Raw genomic sequence first — 14,343 nt, 5'->3', positions numbered from 1 at the left:
TTTAGTTCAGTTGCTCAGTTGTGTCCGACTCTTTGTGACCCCATGGACTGCCCCATGCCAGGCCTCCCTGTCCATCACCACTGAGTCAATGATGCCATCCAGTCATCTCTTCTCCTCTTGCCTTCAATTTTTCCCAGCATCAGGGTCTTTTCAAATGAGTCAGTTCATAACATCAGGTGGTCAATGTATTGGAGTTTCAGCTTCAGTATCAGTCCTTCCAATGAATATTCAGGACTGATTTCCTTTAGGATTGACTGGTTGGATTTCCTTGTAGTCCAAGAGACTCTCAAGAGTCTTCTCCAACACCACACTTCAAAAGCATCAATTCTTGGCACTCAGCTTTCTTTATAGTCCAACTCTCGCATTCGTATATGACTACTGGAAAAACCATGGCTTTGACTAGATGGACCTTTGTTGACAAAGTAATGTCTCTGCTTTTTAATATGCTGTCTAGGTTGGTCATAACTTTCCTTCCAAGGAGTAAGCATCTTTTAATTTCATGGCTGCAGTCACCATCTGCAGTGATTTTGGAGCCTACAAAAATAAAGTCTGACACTGTTGCCATTGCTTCCCCATCTATTTGCCATGAAATGATGGGACCAGATGCCATGATCTTCATTTTCTGAATGTTGAGCTTTAAGCCAACTTTTTCACTTTCCTCTTTCACTTTCAAGAGGCTTTTTAGTTCCTCTTCACTTTCTGCCATAAGGGTGGTGTCATCTGCATATCTGAGGTTATTGATATTTCTCCCAGCAATCTTGATTCCAGCTTGTGCTTCTTCCAGCCCAGCGTTTCTCATGATGTACTCTGCATATAAGTTAAATAAGCAGGGTGACAATATACAGTCTTGGCATACTCCTTTTCCTATTTGGAACCAGTCTGTTGTTCCATGTCCAGTTCTAACTGTTGCTTCCTGACCTGTATACAGATTTCTCAAGAGGCAGGTCAGGTGGTCTGGTATTCCCATCTCTTTCAGAATTTTCCACAGTTTGTTGTGATCCACACAGTCAAAGGTTTTGGCATAGTCAATAAAGCAGAAGTAGATGTTTTTCTGGAACTCTCTTGCTTTTTCCATGATCCAATGGATGTTGGCAATTTGATCTCTGATTCCTCCGCCTTTTCTAAATCCGGCTTGAACATCTGGAAGTTCATGGTTCATGTACTGTTGAAGCCTGGCTTGGAGAATTTTGAGCATTACTTTGCTAGCATGTGAGATGAATGCAATCATGCGGTAGTTTGAACATTCTTTCTCATTGCCCTTCTTTGAGACTGGAATGAAAACTGACCTTTTCCAGTCCTGTGGCCACTGCTGAGTTTTCCAAATTTGCTGGCATATTGAGTGCAGCACTTTCACAGCATCATCTTTTAGGATTTGAAATAGCTCATCTGGGATTCCATCACCTCCACTAGCTTTGTTCATAGTGATGCTTCCTAAGGCCCACTTGACTTCATACTCCAGGATGTCTGGCTGTAGGTGAGCGATCACACCATTGTGATTATCTGGGTCATGAAGATCTTTTCTGTATAGTTCTTCTGTGTATTCTTGCCACCTTTTCTTAATATCTGCTTCTGTTAGGTCCATATCATTTCTGTCCTTTATTGAGCCCATCTTTGCATGAAATGTTCCCATGGTATCTCTAATTTTCTTGAAGAGATCTCTAGTCTTTCCCATTCTGTTGTTTCCCTCTATTTCTTTGCATTGATCGCTGAGGAAGGCTTTTTTATCTCTCCTTGCTATTCTTTGGAACTCTGCATTCAGATGCTTATATCTTTCCTTTTCTCCTTTCCCTTTTGCTTCTCTTCTTTTCACAGCTATTTGTAAGGCCTCCTCAGACAGCCATTTTACCTTTTTGCATTTCTTTTCTTGGGGATGGTCTTGATCACTGCCTCCTGTACAATGTCACGAACCTCCATCCATAGTTCTTCAGGCACTCTGTCTATCAGATCTAATGCCTTGAATGTATTTGTCACTTCCGCTGTATAATCATAAGGGATTTGATTTAGGTCATACCTGAATGGTCTAGTAGTTTTCCCTACTTCCTTCAATTTAAGTCTGAATTTGGCAATAAGGAGTTCATGATCTGAGCCACAGTCAGCTCCCAGTCTTGTTTTTGCTGACTGTATAGAGCTTCTCCATCCTTGGCTGCAAAGAATATAATCAATCTGATTTTGGTGATGTCCATGTGTAGAGTCTTCTCTTGTGTTGTTGGAAGAGGGTTTTTGCTATGACCAGTGTGTTCTCTTGGCAAAACTCAGTTAGCCTTTGCCCTGCTTCATTCCATATTCCAAGGCCAAATTTACCTGTTACTCCAGGTGTTTCTTGACTTCCTACTTTTGCATTCAAGTCCCCTATAATGAAAAGGACATCTTTTTTGGATGTTAGTTCTAGACGATCTTGTAGGTCTTCATAGAAGCATTCAACTTCAGCTTCTTCAGCATTAGTGGTTGGGGCACTGACTTGGGTTACTGTGATATTGAATGGTTTGCCTTGGAAACGAACAGAGATCATTCTGTCATTTTTCAGATTGCATCCAAGTACTGCATTTTGGAATCTTTTGTTGACTACTATGGCTACTCCATTTCTTCTAAGGGATTCTTGCCCACAGTAGTAGAAATAATGGCCATCTGAATTAAATTCACCCATTCCAGTCCATTTTAGTTCGCTGATTTCTAAAATGTTGATGTTCACTCTTGCCATCTCCTGTTTGACCATTTCCAATTTGCCTTGATTCATGGACCTAACATTCCAGGTTCCTATGCAATATTGCTCTTTACAGCATTGGACTTTACTTCCATCACCACTTTACTTCACATCCACAACTGGATGTTTTTGTTGCTTTTGTTTCATCTCTTCACTCATTCATATTATCTTACCTTTATCTTTTTAATGTTTATGTGTGTTTATATAGGTCAAAAAACCTATAACTACATATCCCACACACACGCAGATATGTATATATTAGCAAGCTGCTAACATTAGCTATCACTAAGGAGAGGAAATTGTGGAGTTACAGTAGCAGACATTTCCCCCTTTTCTGTATTTCCATTCTACTGTATTATCTGACAAAAAATATTTCTGGATTTTTTTTGCATTTTTATAATTTTTAAAAATTATGCAACATAAAGGTCAAAAGTTATAAATATATTGTAGGGTTAAAAAAATTGACAGACTCATTTTTTTTAAAGATTACTTGGATAGAGACCGAAGGAGAGTAAATTTGTCAGCAATAAGAAAGCAGAAGACAGAAACAGATTTTTGATGTATTGAGATACTATTTTGTTTTTTCAGTCATGCTGTACAGCATGTGGGATCTTAGTTTCCTGGTCAGGGATTGAACCCAGGCCACCTGCATTGGAAACAGAAAGTCTTAACCACTGGAGCACCAGGGAAGTCCTAACAGACCCGTTTTCAAAAAAAGAAAAAGCCTTTGCAGGACTTCCCTTGTGGTCCAGTGGTTAAGACTTCGTGCTTCCAATGCAGGAGACAAGAGTTCCATCCTTGGTTGGGGAACTAAGATCCCGCATGGCATTTGATATGGTCAAAAAGTAAAAATTAAACAATCCAAAAAAAAACCACCTTTGCTATTTATAAGAACTGCATTGCCAAAAGGAAGGAGGAGAGGACTCCTAGCTCGGGGCTGGGAACCACCAATCCCAGTTCCCTAGTTCCCCAATTCCTTGATTTTGTAGGGTCTCTTACACCCAAGTACAACCCGAGATTCAGTGTGTCCCCATGCTACTCTGGGAACTGCTTTGTGAACCACAAGAGAGGAAAGGCCTTGTGACACATGGGACATGGGTCCAAAGCACCTGCTGGGAAAATGCAGGCCATCCGTCTCTAGCGAATGCCCAACCTGAAGGATTGAAGTAGGACAGATACTCCTCCACCCAAAGCTCTGCTCCGCATTGGTGGACAGCATGTCATCCATGACTTTCCTCTTCACAAGCTTCAAACGTTTATTTGAAAGGAAAAACTGAAAACATATATTTGAAAATGAAAGGAGTTCCAGCATTTGTTTGAAGAATAAGAATCAGTAGCATATTAAGGAACTCAATTTTAACTTTTAGAATGTGTGACATGAAGGTCTTTGATTATGGAAGGACTGATTCCTCGCAGGCTCCTACCCATTTTGAGATTATGCAGATATCCTGTAGATTGTACGTTGTATTTCCCATGCGTGTTTTAATATGGTAAAAGAGCATGCATGCTATTCTATATTTAAATATACATAATTTCAAATTACACATGTCCTTTAGCTACTAGCTTTCTCTTCCAATCAACCTTGTTTTTGAAATTTATATACGTAGATCCAGTTCATTCACATTAAGTGTGAGTAACCACAGTTGGTTTACCATCCCCTTGCAAAAGAACAGATTGGTTCCCCTATTCCACTGTTATAAGTGGAGCTATAATGGGTGTTCTTATACTTACTCCTTGGACACAGATGCTGGAATGGTTCATGGAGTTAATGGCATACATATTTTCTGAATTCCTTCAGAAAGAACTCTAAAGCATTTAAGTGAATATTTTGTTTTATTAAAATAAAAAATTATTATTCATAGAACGTATCTATCATTCTATGAATATGTGCAGTCTCAAATGGTTCTGGATATATATGGTTTGAACCCTTAGGTCAGTGGTCCCCATCCTTTTTGGCACCAGACATCCATTTTGTGGAAGTCAATTTTTCTGTGGACCAGGTTGGGGGTGGACAGTTTCAGGATGATCAAGTGCATTATGTTTATTGAGCACTTTATTTCTATTATTATTACATCAGCTCCACCTCAGACTTCCCTGGTGGCTCAGACGGTAAATTGTCTGCCTATAATGTGGAAGATGCGGGTTCAATCCCTGGGTCAGGAAGATCCCCTGGAGAAGGAAATGGCAATCCACTCCAGTACTCTTGCCTGGAAAATCCCATGGACGGAGGAGCCTGGTAGGCTACAGTCCGTGGGGTCGCAAAGAGTCAGACAGGACTGAGTGATTTCACTCACTCACTCACTCCGCCTCAAGATCATCAGGCACTACGAGGTTGGGGACTCCTGCCTTGGGGCATGTTAACCTTCTAGTAAGATGAAAGTGACAGTAAAGTGAGTGATAACGACTCTTTACACCTTAAAAGGAGAAATTTAATTTTATGGTATCACACCCTTGTTAGTCTTTTTACATATATATCCTATCTCCTCAACTAGTTCATGAACCACTTGTCAGGAGGTGCCTCAGAATTCCCAGCCATCAGGAGGGTGCCCTTTACATAATATAACCCCCTTGCTACTCAAATATGTAACCTAAACTAGCACCATAGGCATCACCTGAGTAGAAATGCAGAATTACATGTCTCAAGCCAGACAAACTGAATCTGGTTCTGCAGGTTAATAAGATCTCCCTCCCATTAAAGTCTGAGCACCGCTGGTGTAAGTAGACAGAATGTTCCCTGGGCTTTCCCAGCAGATGTGGTTAATTTTGATGTGTTAACCTCAATAACTCAGATTCCCTAATCCTATGTTTATTTGCTTTCAAGAACCTTAACTATTTCTGTGCCTATGATGCACCACCAGTGTGATATGGGGGTATTAGAAATTGGGCATTCTCAGATGAGTGGGTCAGAACACGGTCCCAAAGAAGTTGATGTCTGAGCAAGTCTTAAAGGACTCTTGGTCAGTAACCAAGTAACCAAGAAAGGCAGAGGGAATCAAATAAGAAGAGGTTCCAGAGCTGTTGTAACAAACTAAATTTCATACCGTCAATTTTGTATTATCTTTCAATTATTCACCCATCCAACAGATGTTAGATGAACCCTACAGTAGATGCTAGAGATACAGAGATGAAAGTACACTCCATTCCTTTAAAGTTGTGCGTTTAATGGAGTAGACAATTAAGGAAGTTGGAAATTACAACTGATATAAGAGCAACATTATGGATACACCAAAAAGCACTGCAGGGGCTTAGAAGAGGGGCAAAATATTTAGATGGGGGCGGGGGTGGGCAAGTACAGAGAAGATATCAGTAAAATTTTCCAAAATTGAGCTCTGAATTTTATCTTAAGGAAAAAAAGAGAAGCCAACTGGTTTAAAGGAGTATTGTTTACAGATCTTAGTCACAAGCAACACAACTTGAGATTGTCTGATTAAGAAGAAAAGAAATTTATTTAAATGATAGCAGATAGCTCACAGAATTTCATGAATGACCCAACAACTATGCTCAGAGTCCATGCAGCCAGAAACATTTCCCCAAATTATGCCAGAGATCTAGTCCAGTAAGGATGCAGCTGAATTTGGTCTTGCCGGTGCCACTGGCCCTGGACACTCAACAGCAACTAGCCCCTGCTGCCTTGAAGTTCAGTCTTGCTGCAGCTGCTACCATCACCGTCAGCAAAAATTCTCTGAACTCCTGCTTCTGTGTATCATTAGCTCCCAACTGAAAGTCTGGTCAGCAAAGCCTAGGTCACATGCTATCTCTAGTTGCAAAGAAAGCAAGGAAAGCCAACACTTGCCTGTTACCCACTGCTGCATAACACTGGAGAGGGAAATGGTAACCTACTCCAGTATTCTTGCCTGGAGAATCCCATGGACAGAAGAGCCTGAAGGGCTACAGTCCATGAGGTTGCAAAGAGTCAGACACTACTGAAGCAAATTAGCATGCATAACAAACTGCCCCCAAACTCAATGCTTCAAACATCAACAACCATTATTATATCTCAAGATTTTGTAGGTTGACTGGGCTCAGCTGGTCAGCTGTGCTCCAAGTGGTGTCTTCTGGGTCTAAAGTCATCTGAAAGCTCATCCAAGATGGCTCACATGGCTGGCTGTTGTCTGGGAACTCAGCCAGTCACCTAATATTATTTTAATAAAGTTATTTTCTACTTAATCAGCCAATTTGATTGGTTGAACATTACTTAATCGAGGAGAAAACAAGACTGAGGAAGAAGTAGAACTCTAGCAGGTCAAATTCTCCTCAATGGATCTCTTCATGTAGACTGGGCTTCCCCACAGCTTGGTGCTCTTGGAAAATTTGTACATTTCACATGATATCTTTCTTCCAAGTGGGGACATTCCAAGCAGCAAAGTCAGAAGCTTCAGATCTGCTAATGCTTGCCCTGAAAAGTTACACAGCACTGCCTCCACCAATTCTGTTAGTCAAATCAAGCCTCAGATTAGCACACACTCAAGTAGTAGATCTCAAAATACAAAGAGGGTCAAAACCCCTGCAGCTGTCTTAAAGTCCCCACACTGGCACTTTCAGCTCTCGTGTTAATACTCAGAGGAAAGCTTTGCCTTCCACCTAGTCTAAGTTAGAGATTTTCTCAAAGGTGTAAAAAAGGGTTCAGATGCTGAACTCTCAAAAAAAAAAAAAAAAAAAAAGACTATTGTCCACTGTAAGAAGCAGGAAGAAGGGCATTCCATGCAGAGTGAACAGTATTGGAAAGACAGACAGGGCTTCAGTTGATCCTGCCACTTAAATAGTGTACTACTCATGATAGCTTAATTCTTGCTAACACTGCATTAGCACTGCTCTTTGTTGAGCAGAGTTGTAATTCTACTGCATTTGTGCGTATTAGAGAGTTTAACCTAATTACAATTGATTTGGGAGTTGCAGTCCTTGCTTGTTTTCTCCTTTCTACATCTTTAAAACACTTTACAAGATCACTGTTTACAAGATCTGCTGCTGAATCAGAAATGTGTGTTTGACAATGATAGCCTAAGGTGTGCAGTAATTTGGAAATAAAAGTAAGGAAAATCCAAACCCCATTATATGCTCAGGTATTTTTAATAGTCTTTTATTTTAATTATGAAAATATTCAAAATGGGAAAAGTAGAAAGAAAAGTACAATTAACCCCAAGATATCCACCATCTTGATTCAATTCAGTAACTGCTAGCATTCTGCCATATTTTCTTTATCTCTATGTACATAGTCTTTTTTTCTGAGCCATTTTAAAATAAGTTACATATAACATGATATTTTAGTCACCTCCAAAAAGTAAGGACATTCACCTACATGTCCATAATTTTGTTATTATATCTAAAAAAGTTAATAGTAATTCCTCAAGGCAATTTCATACCAGCACACATTCAGATTTCCTCAGTTATCCCCAAAACATCTTCTATAACTGATTTGTTCAAATAAAGTTTCTATTAAGAACCACGCACTACATTTGGTTGTTATTTCCCTTAAGTCTCTTTTAATCTAGAATTTCCCTTTTGAAGAGACCAAGTTATTTGTCTGTCCCGTAATCTGGGTACTGGATTGGTATGACTGTTTCTTTGCAGCCCTGTTCAACTGGTTCTTCCAGTATTTCCTGTAAAACGAAATGTATATTTACAGGCTTGTTTAGATTCAGGTTAAATATATTTGGCAAGAATACCCTGTACTTCTGTGATCAGTATATTTCATCTGTGATGAGAATATACAATTGAATGAATTGTATACATTGAATACAATTCAATATATTGAATACAATGAAATATACATTGAATCATATCAGGAGGCTCACGGTGGTCAGTTGTCTTTGTCTTTTAGTTTGGGGAGGAAACAGCAAAAATAATACACATCAGGTTTATGAGGCAAAACAGTCTAAGCCAGGGTCATAGCAAGACTAAAGGTGTGGAGAGAAGTGGTAACTAGCCCATGACTGGGGTGTTGTCGGCTTTTAAGCACTAAGCTTCGGGCTGACTTGCTCACCTGAGACAAGAGACCCTCATCTTTTTTAAGTCTTTATCAAATTTGTAACAATATTGCTTCTGTTTTATGTTTTGGTTTTTTTGGCCAAGAGATATAGGGATCTTAGCTCCCCAGTCAGGGATCAAACCCACACCCCCTGCATTGGAAGGCAAAATCTTAACCTCTGGACCACCAGGAAAGTCCCAAGAGAGACTCATCTTGACAGTATTAATGAAGGAGGGCAAAGATGCTGGCTGGAGTCTGAAGATAGATCCTCCTCTCTAGCTCAGAAGAGAGGAAGATCTCAGCACAGCCCCTGAACAAGTCTTTCTCGCCCTGTCCTGGGAGAAGACTAGCCTGATTTTCTAACAAGGAAAGCAGTACATCAACATTTACTTCTCGGGAGCTATGGAGTTGTGAGAATTTAGGGTCTGGTGTACTTACGTGGGCCCAGAGGCCAAACACCGGAATTATTGTCACTGTCAGCTCTAACACACCAGTAGAAGCCCAAAAATGGCATTAGGAAATCCTCTGGAAAGCTGGTGAAGAAGTGTGGCTCCTGGAGTGCTCTCAAGTTTGTAGGTGCAGTAACAAATACTTAAGGACCCAGGATTAGCGGCCCTAGTGGACAGAATTAGCCAAGGCAATACAGTAACAACTGGCACCCTCAGGGTGGTCTAGAGCAGGATTTCTCAACCTAGCCACTACTGACAGTTGGGGCTGAATAATTCTTTATTGTGGAGGCCATCCTCTGCATGGCAGAATGTTTCATGACATCCCTGGCCTCTACCCACTAGGTGCCAGCTGCACCCCAACCCTAGCTGTGACAATGAAAAGTTTCTCTAGACATTGCTAAATGGCCTAGGCAGAGGCAGAGTGGTAAAATTGCCCCTGGTTTTGAATCACTGGTCCAAAGGAAGGGTCAGTTAAGTAGCCATAGGGTTTTCCACTGAGGGACTAACACCAGCCTCTCTACTGAAACCTCTTACATACATTGAAAGTGAAAGTGAAAGTGAAGTTGCTCAGTCGTGTCTGACTCTTTGCAACCCTGTGGACCGTAGTCCTACCAGGCTCCTCCATCCATGGGGTTCTCCAGGCAAGAGTACTGGAGTGGGTTGTCATTTCCTTCTCCAGGGGATCTTCCCAACCCAGGGATCGAACCCAGGTCTTACATACATTAGTGCATCTCAATTAGCAGCAGCTCTGTGAGGCAGGGGTACTGTCTCGAATTTTACAGCTGAGAAAAGTTCTCAGCAAGGTTCTATGATGTGGCTAAGGTTCTGTCCAGGGTCTATCCCACTTTAAATCTAATTCTTGGTCTTCCCTGGTGGTTCAGTGGTAAAGAATCCACCTGGCAATGCAGGAGGCATGGGTTCTATCCCTGATCCAGGAGGATCCCACAGGCTGTGAGGAAACTAAGCCCGTGAGCCACAGCTACTGAGGCCCAAGTGGCCTAGAGCCCGTACTCCACAACAGGAGAGGCCACTGCAGTGAGAAGCTCATGCACCAAAACTCGGAAGTAGTCCCCGCTCACCGCAACTAGAGAAAAGCCCTCACAGCAGTGAAGACCCAGCACAGCCAAAAATGAGTAAATAAATAAATAAAATTATAAATCTAATCGTCTGTCCATATGCCCAGCTGCCTCTTTCTCTGGCAGCAGGGAGCTGCTGCCTGAACACCAGCATCTAGCCCAGTTGCTGGCACTGAACTTCAAAGCAGGTGAGGAGTATGAGGGACAGTCTTGAAGGAGCTTTTTTAGCTCAGGGCAGGGAGTAGCTTCCAGCTCAGCGTCAGTAATTTGGCTGTTCAAGGGCACAGGGAAGTTTCCATTGGTGGTCTTCATGGGGCTGCTGCTACTTGGCCTGACCAAAGACATGAGGAAGGGACAGCCAAGGGGGTCGCAGAGACCTGGCTTGAGGGTTGGGAGAACATGGAACATGTTAAAAACATGGAAGGGAAACGTGGTGGGGCCCTGAGAAATAATGAGAAGATTATCCTTAAGTTCTTTAAGTAATGTATAAGATCCTGGCTCCAAAGAAGCCTGAGATAATTCAGGAGTTGCAGCATGAGAACAGTACCTGGACAGATTGCACCTCCATGGAAACAGTGGAGTTGAAAGCAATTCAGCAGATACCCTAGCAAAGAAGGCAGGCCAGGGCTTGATGCACTGAGTCCAAAGGAGTCTGGAGAAGTACCCAGCCCCCAATAGAACCTATGGGATACACTGAGGCAAGTACATACCTGAAATGAAGCATGTTCCAACTACTCTAGCAGATCGTTCTCTTCTCTCACTTCCGGTTACTTTCGTCAGTCCTTTGCAGTCCTCAGAGTTTTATTGTTCTCCGTTTTAGAGAGTCAGTTTTCAAGTGGCACTTGTTTCAAGTATATTGGTTTTGTCTTCCTAACTGGACTGTAAATTCTTTTGTTTATGGTCAAGAACCAAGGCCTGTTTCTTGATAGTCCCTCCGCCAATGCTGAGTGCATAAAGGTGTTCAGTAAATTGTTAATTGATTTTGAAAGACAAATTACAAAAATAATCAAGGATAGGGTAACTATAAAATCACTGAAGAATGTGGTAAACAGCAAAGGTTCAAAAAAGAAAGCTAGTAACAAGTATTTTTCAATTTTTTTTTCTGGAAACATTCCACTGATTTAAGAGAATGTCATTTGTTCAACAAGTATATATTGTCATCGATGTTCTTGAAGTTGGAAATACAGAAGTGAATAAAACAGAAATCTCTGCCCTCATGCAAGTATAAGCCACATGAAATTATCTCTGTCATATTTCCCTGGATCCTACTACCACACAAAGTTAAAGATACACATGAACTTTTCACAAAGGTAATACTTTAGTTCAGCATTATCTAATGGAAATATAATTTGAACTACATATGTAATGTAAAAAATTCCAGTAGCTACACTTTTAGAAAAGTAAAAAGAAATAGGTGAAATTAATTTCAAAAGATTTTGTTTAATCAAAGGTATCTAACATATTATTTCCATATATAATCAATATCTTTACTGATGAGATCATTTACATTATTTTTTGTACTAGGTCTTCAAAATCCTGTGTGTATATCATAGAACAGCACATCTCAATACAGAATACACACATGTGGCTAGTGGCTACCATATTGGATAATGTAGATCTAGTCATTCTTAAGTAGCTTATTTGATTAGCCTCTCTCTTCTATGATAGTTATGTGTGTGTGTGTGTGCTAAGTCACTTCAGTTGTGTCTGACTCTGTGAGACCCCATGGACTGTAGCCCACCAGGCTCCTCTGTCCATGAGATTCTCCAGGCAAGAATACTGAAGTGGGTTGCCATTCTCTTTTCCAGGGGATCTTCCCAATCTAGGGATCAAACCTGCATCTCCTGTGTCTCCTGCATTGGCAGGAGGGTTCTTTACCACTAGCGCCACCTTGGAAGCCCCTTATGATGGTTATATCAATATGTTAATAAAGTCAACTAAGTTAAGTTTAGGCATTATCCCCTACACCCTGGAAATGTCTTTGGAGTCCTTAATTTAAATGTGATATATTAATGTGAATTCCTACTCCCAGGAGCCTATCTTTCAAAACTTCATCCTTGGAAAGGTCTATATTGCCCAGACATAGTGAGTATTTTTCCAGAATGGTCTAGTTATCCAGTAGTCCAGAAAGTACCACAGCATTAAATTATAATTCCCATTATTTTTGCAATAACTTGATAAGCAAGTTCAAGAAGGACCAGCGGGAATAAGAAACAATATCTCTGATGCTCATCACATCTTTACAAAGTATAAAATGACAAAATCCTCATCAAACCAGCAACAAAAAAATTTAGTTGTATTCCCACTATGAAACAAGTTTCTTTTTATGCTTTTATTCCACATGATTAATGCAATTTATATCTAACATGAATATTTATCTTCAGTGCATATTATGACCACAGCCAGCTAAGTATATAGAAAACAAGTTCATGAGGGTCCCAAATACTTTTGGTTTCTCATGTATTTTGATAAAAGAGAAGATAATAACAAACAAGAAATAATGTGGAGAATAAATGGAGGTTACTGGATTAGGAATCTGGCTTTTGGTTTCTAATACCTAGTTCTCTACAAATTAGTGGGATGACTGAGGACATTGCTGTCATTTATCTCTTAGGACATTATTGATCTAACCTATAAAACTGGAAGGGTAGGTAGGAATGAGACTACTTTTGGACTAGATGATCTCTCAAATTCCTGAAACTTTTTCAGGAAAGTTTTCAATGGCCCAAATTCTATAAACACAATATTTTAGATTATAATGAAGTCATGTTCCGTTTATTAACCAACACTTTTTGTGAGAAGAAAAACTCCATTTGAAAGCAATTCAAACATGAGGAAAATGGGGACAAGGCTTCAAATGATGAAAATGTCTTTACTATGAGGAAACTGAGGAAGTAGTCTTCTATAAAGTGAAAAAGCCAGAGAGTTTCAGGGGAAAGAATTGTGAATCAGGAAATCACGATTCTAGTCCTAAATCCAGCCCTAACTTTTTTAGTTTTGTAAAATCCTTAAATCTGTGATCACATGTTCTATAAAATGAGATTAATTGGCTCTAAGGGTGTCTATGTGAGAGTCAGAAGAGCTAATATATTTAAAAGCACTTTGAAAAGTTGCACAAATTTAAGATATTAGCATTAGCATAGTACCTTAGGAATTATCTCTAGGATACTGTTCACAATTCATGGTTTTAAACTAACTGGTTCTGGAAGAGTTATTTTTAACCATGAAAAAATGAATGTAGAATATGTCAGAGAATTATGTAACAAACACTCATGTAATCCCTACCTGGAATTTAATGTAAATAGTTTGATTAAAACATCAGGTTGCACACCTTAAATCCATATAATTTTTTGTAATTATATCTCAATAAAACTGGAAACAAAAATGTACATGGTTTTTCACATTTGCTTCAAAATTTTTTGATATAAAACTTTGAAATAACATATAAAATCCTCTTTAGTGATTTCTGACCTGATCTATGTGAAAAAAAGGGAAAGTGTTAGTTGTTCAGTTGTGTCTGACTCTTTGGGACCCCCATGGACTGTAGCCCGCCAGGCTTTTCTGTCCATGGGATTCTCCAGGCAAGAATACTGGAGTGAGTTGCCATTCCCTTCTCCAGGGGATCTTCCCGACCCAGGTATCAAAGCCAGGTCCCTGTATTATAGGCAGTTTCTTTACCATCTGAGCCATTCCATCCTAGCCCCTAATGAATGTTGTGTATATCATCCCAGTCCATATTTTTATATTTTATTATGAAAATGTATATTGGGTCATTTGTAGAGATGGACCTAGAGTCTGTCATACAGAGTAAGTCAGAAAGAAAAGTAAAGTAAGTCAGAAATAGAAAAAAAAATATTGTGTCATATAATAACATATATATGTGAAATCCAGAAAAATGGTACACGTGAACCTATTTGCAGGGCAGAAATAGAGATGCAGACGTAGAGAACGGATGTGATTCTTTACCACTAGTGCCACTAGTGCCACCTGGGAAGCCCGTAATGCAACTATATTCCAATTTAAAATATGTAAAGCAGAAAAACACTACATCTGTAAATAATAAGGTATTGGTTTAAGTCACATGTATTGTAAAATTCATATATTATACTCAGCTTGAACTTCATTCACTTTTGTTTTCATAATCTAATCATA

This window comes from Bos mutus, chromosome 11 (assembly GCF_027580195.1).
Source record: "Bos mutus isolate GX-2022 chromosome 11, NWIPB_WYAK_1.1, whole genome shotgun sequence".
Taxonomy (NCBI): domain Eukaryota; kingdom Metazoa; phylum Chordata; class Mammalia; order Artiodactyla; family Bovidae; genus Bos; species Bos mutus.
Note: the sequence above shows the minus strand (reverse complement) of the source record.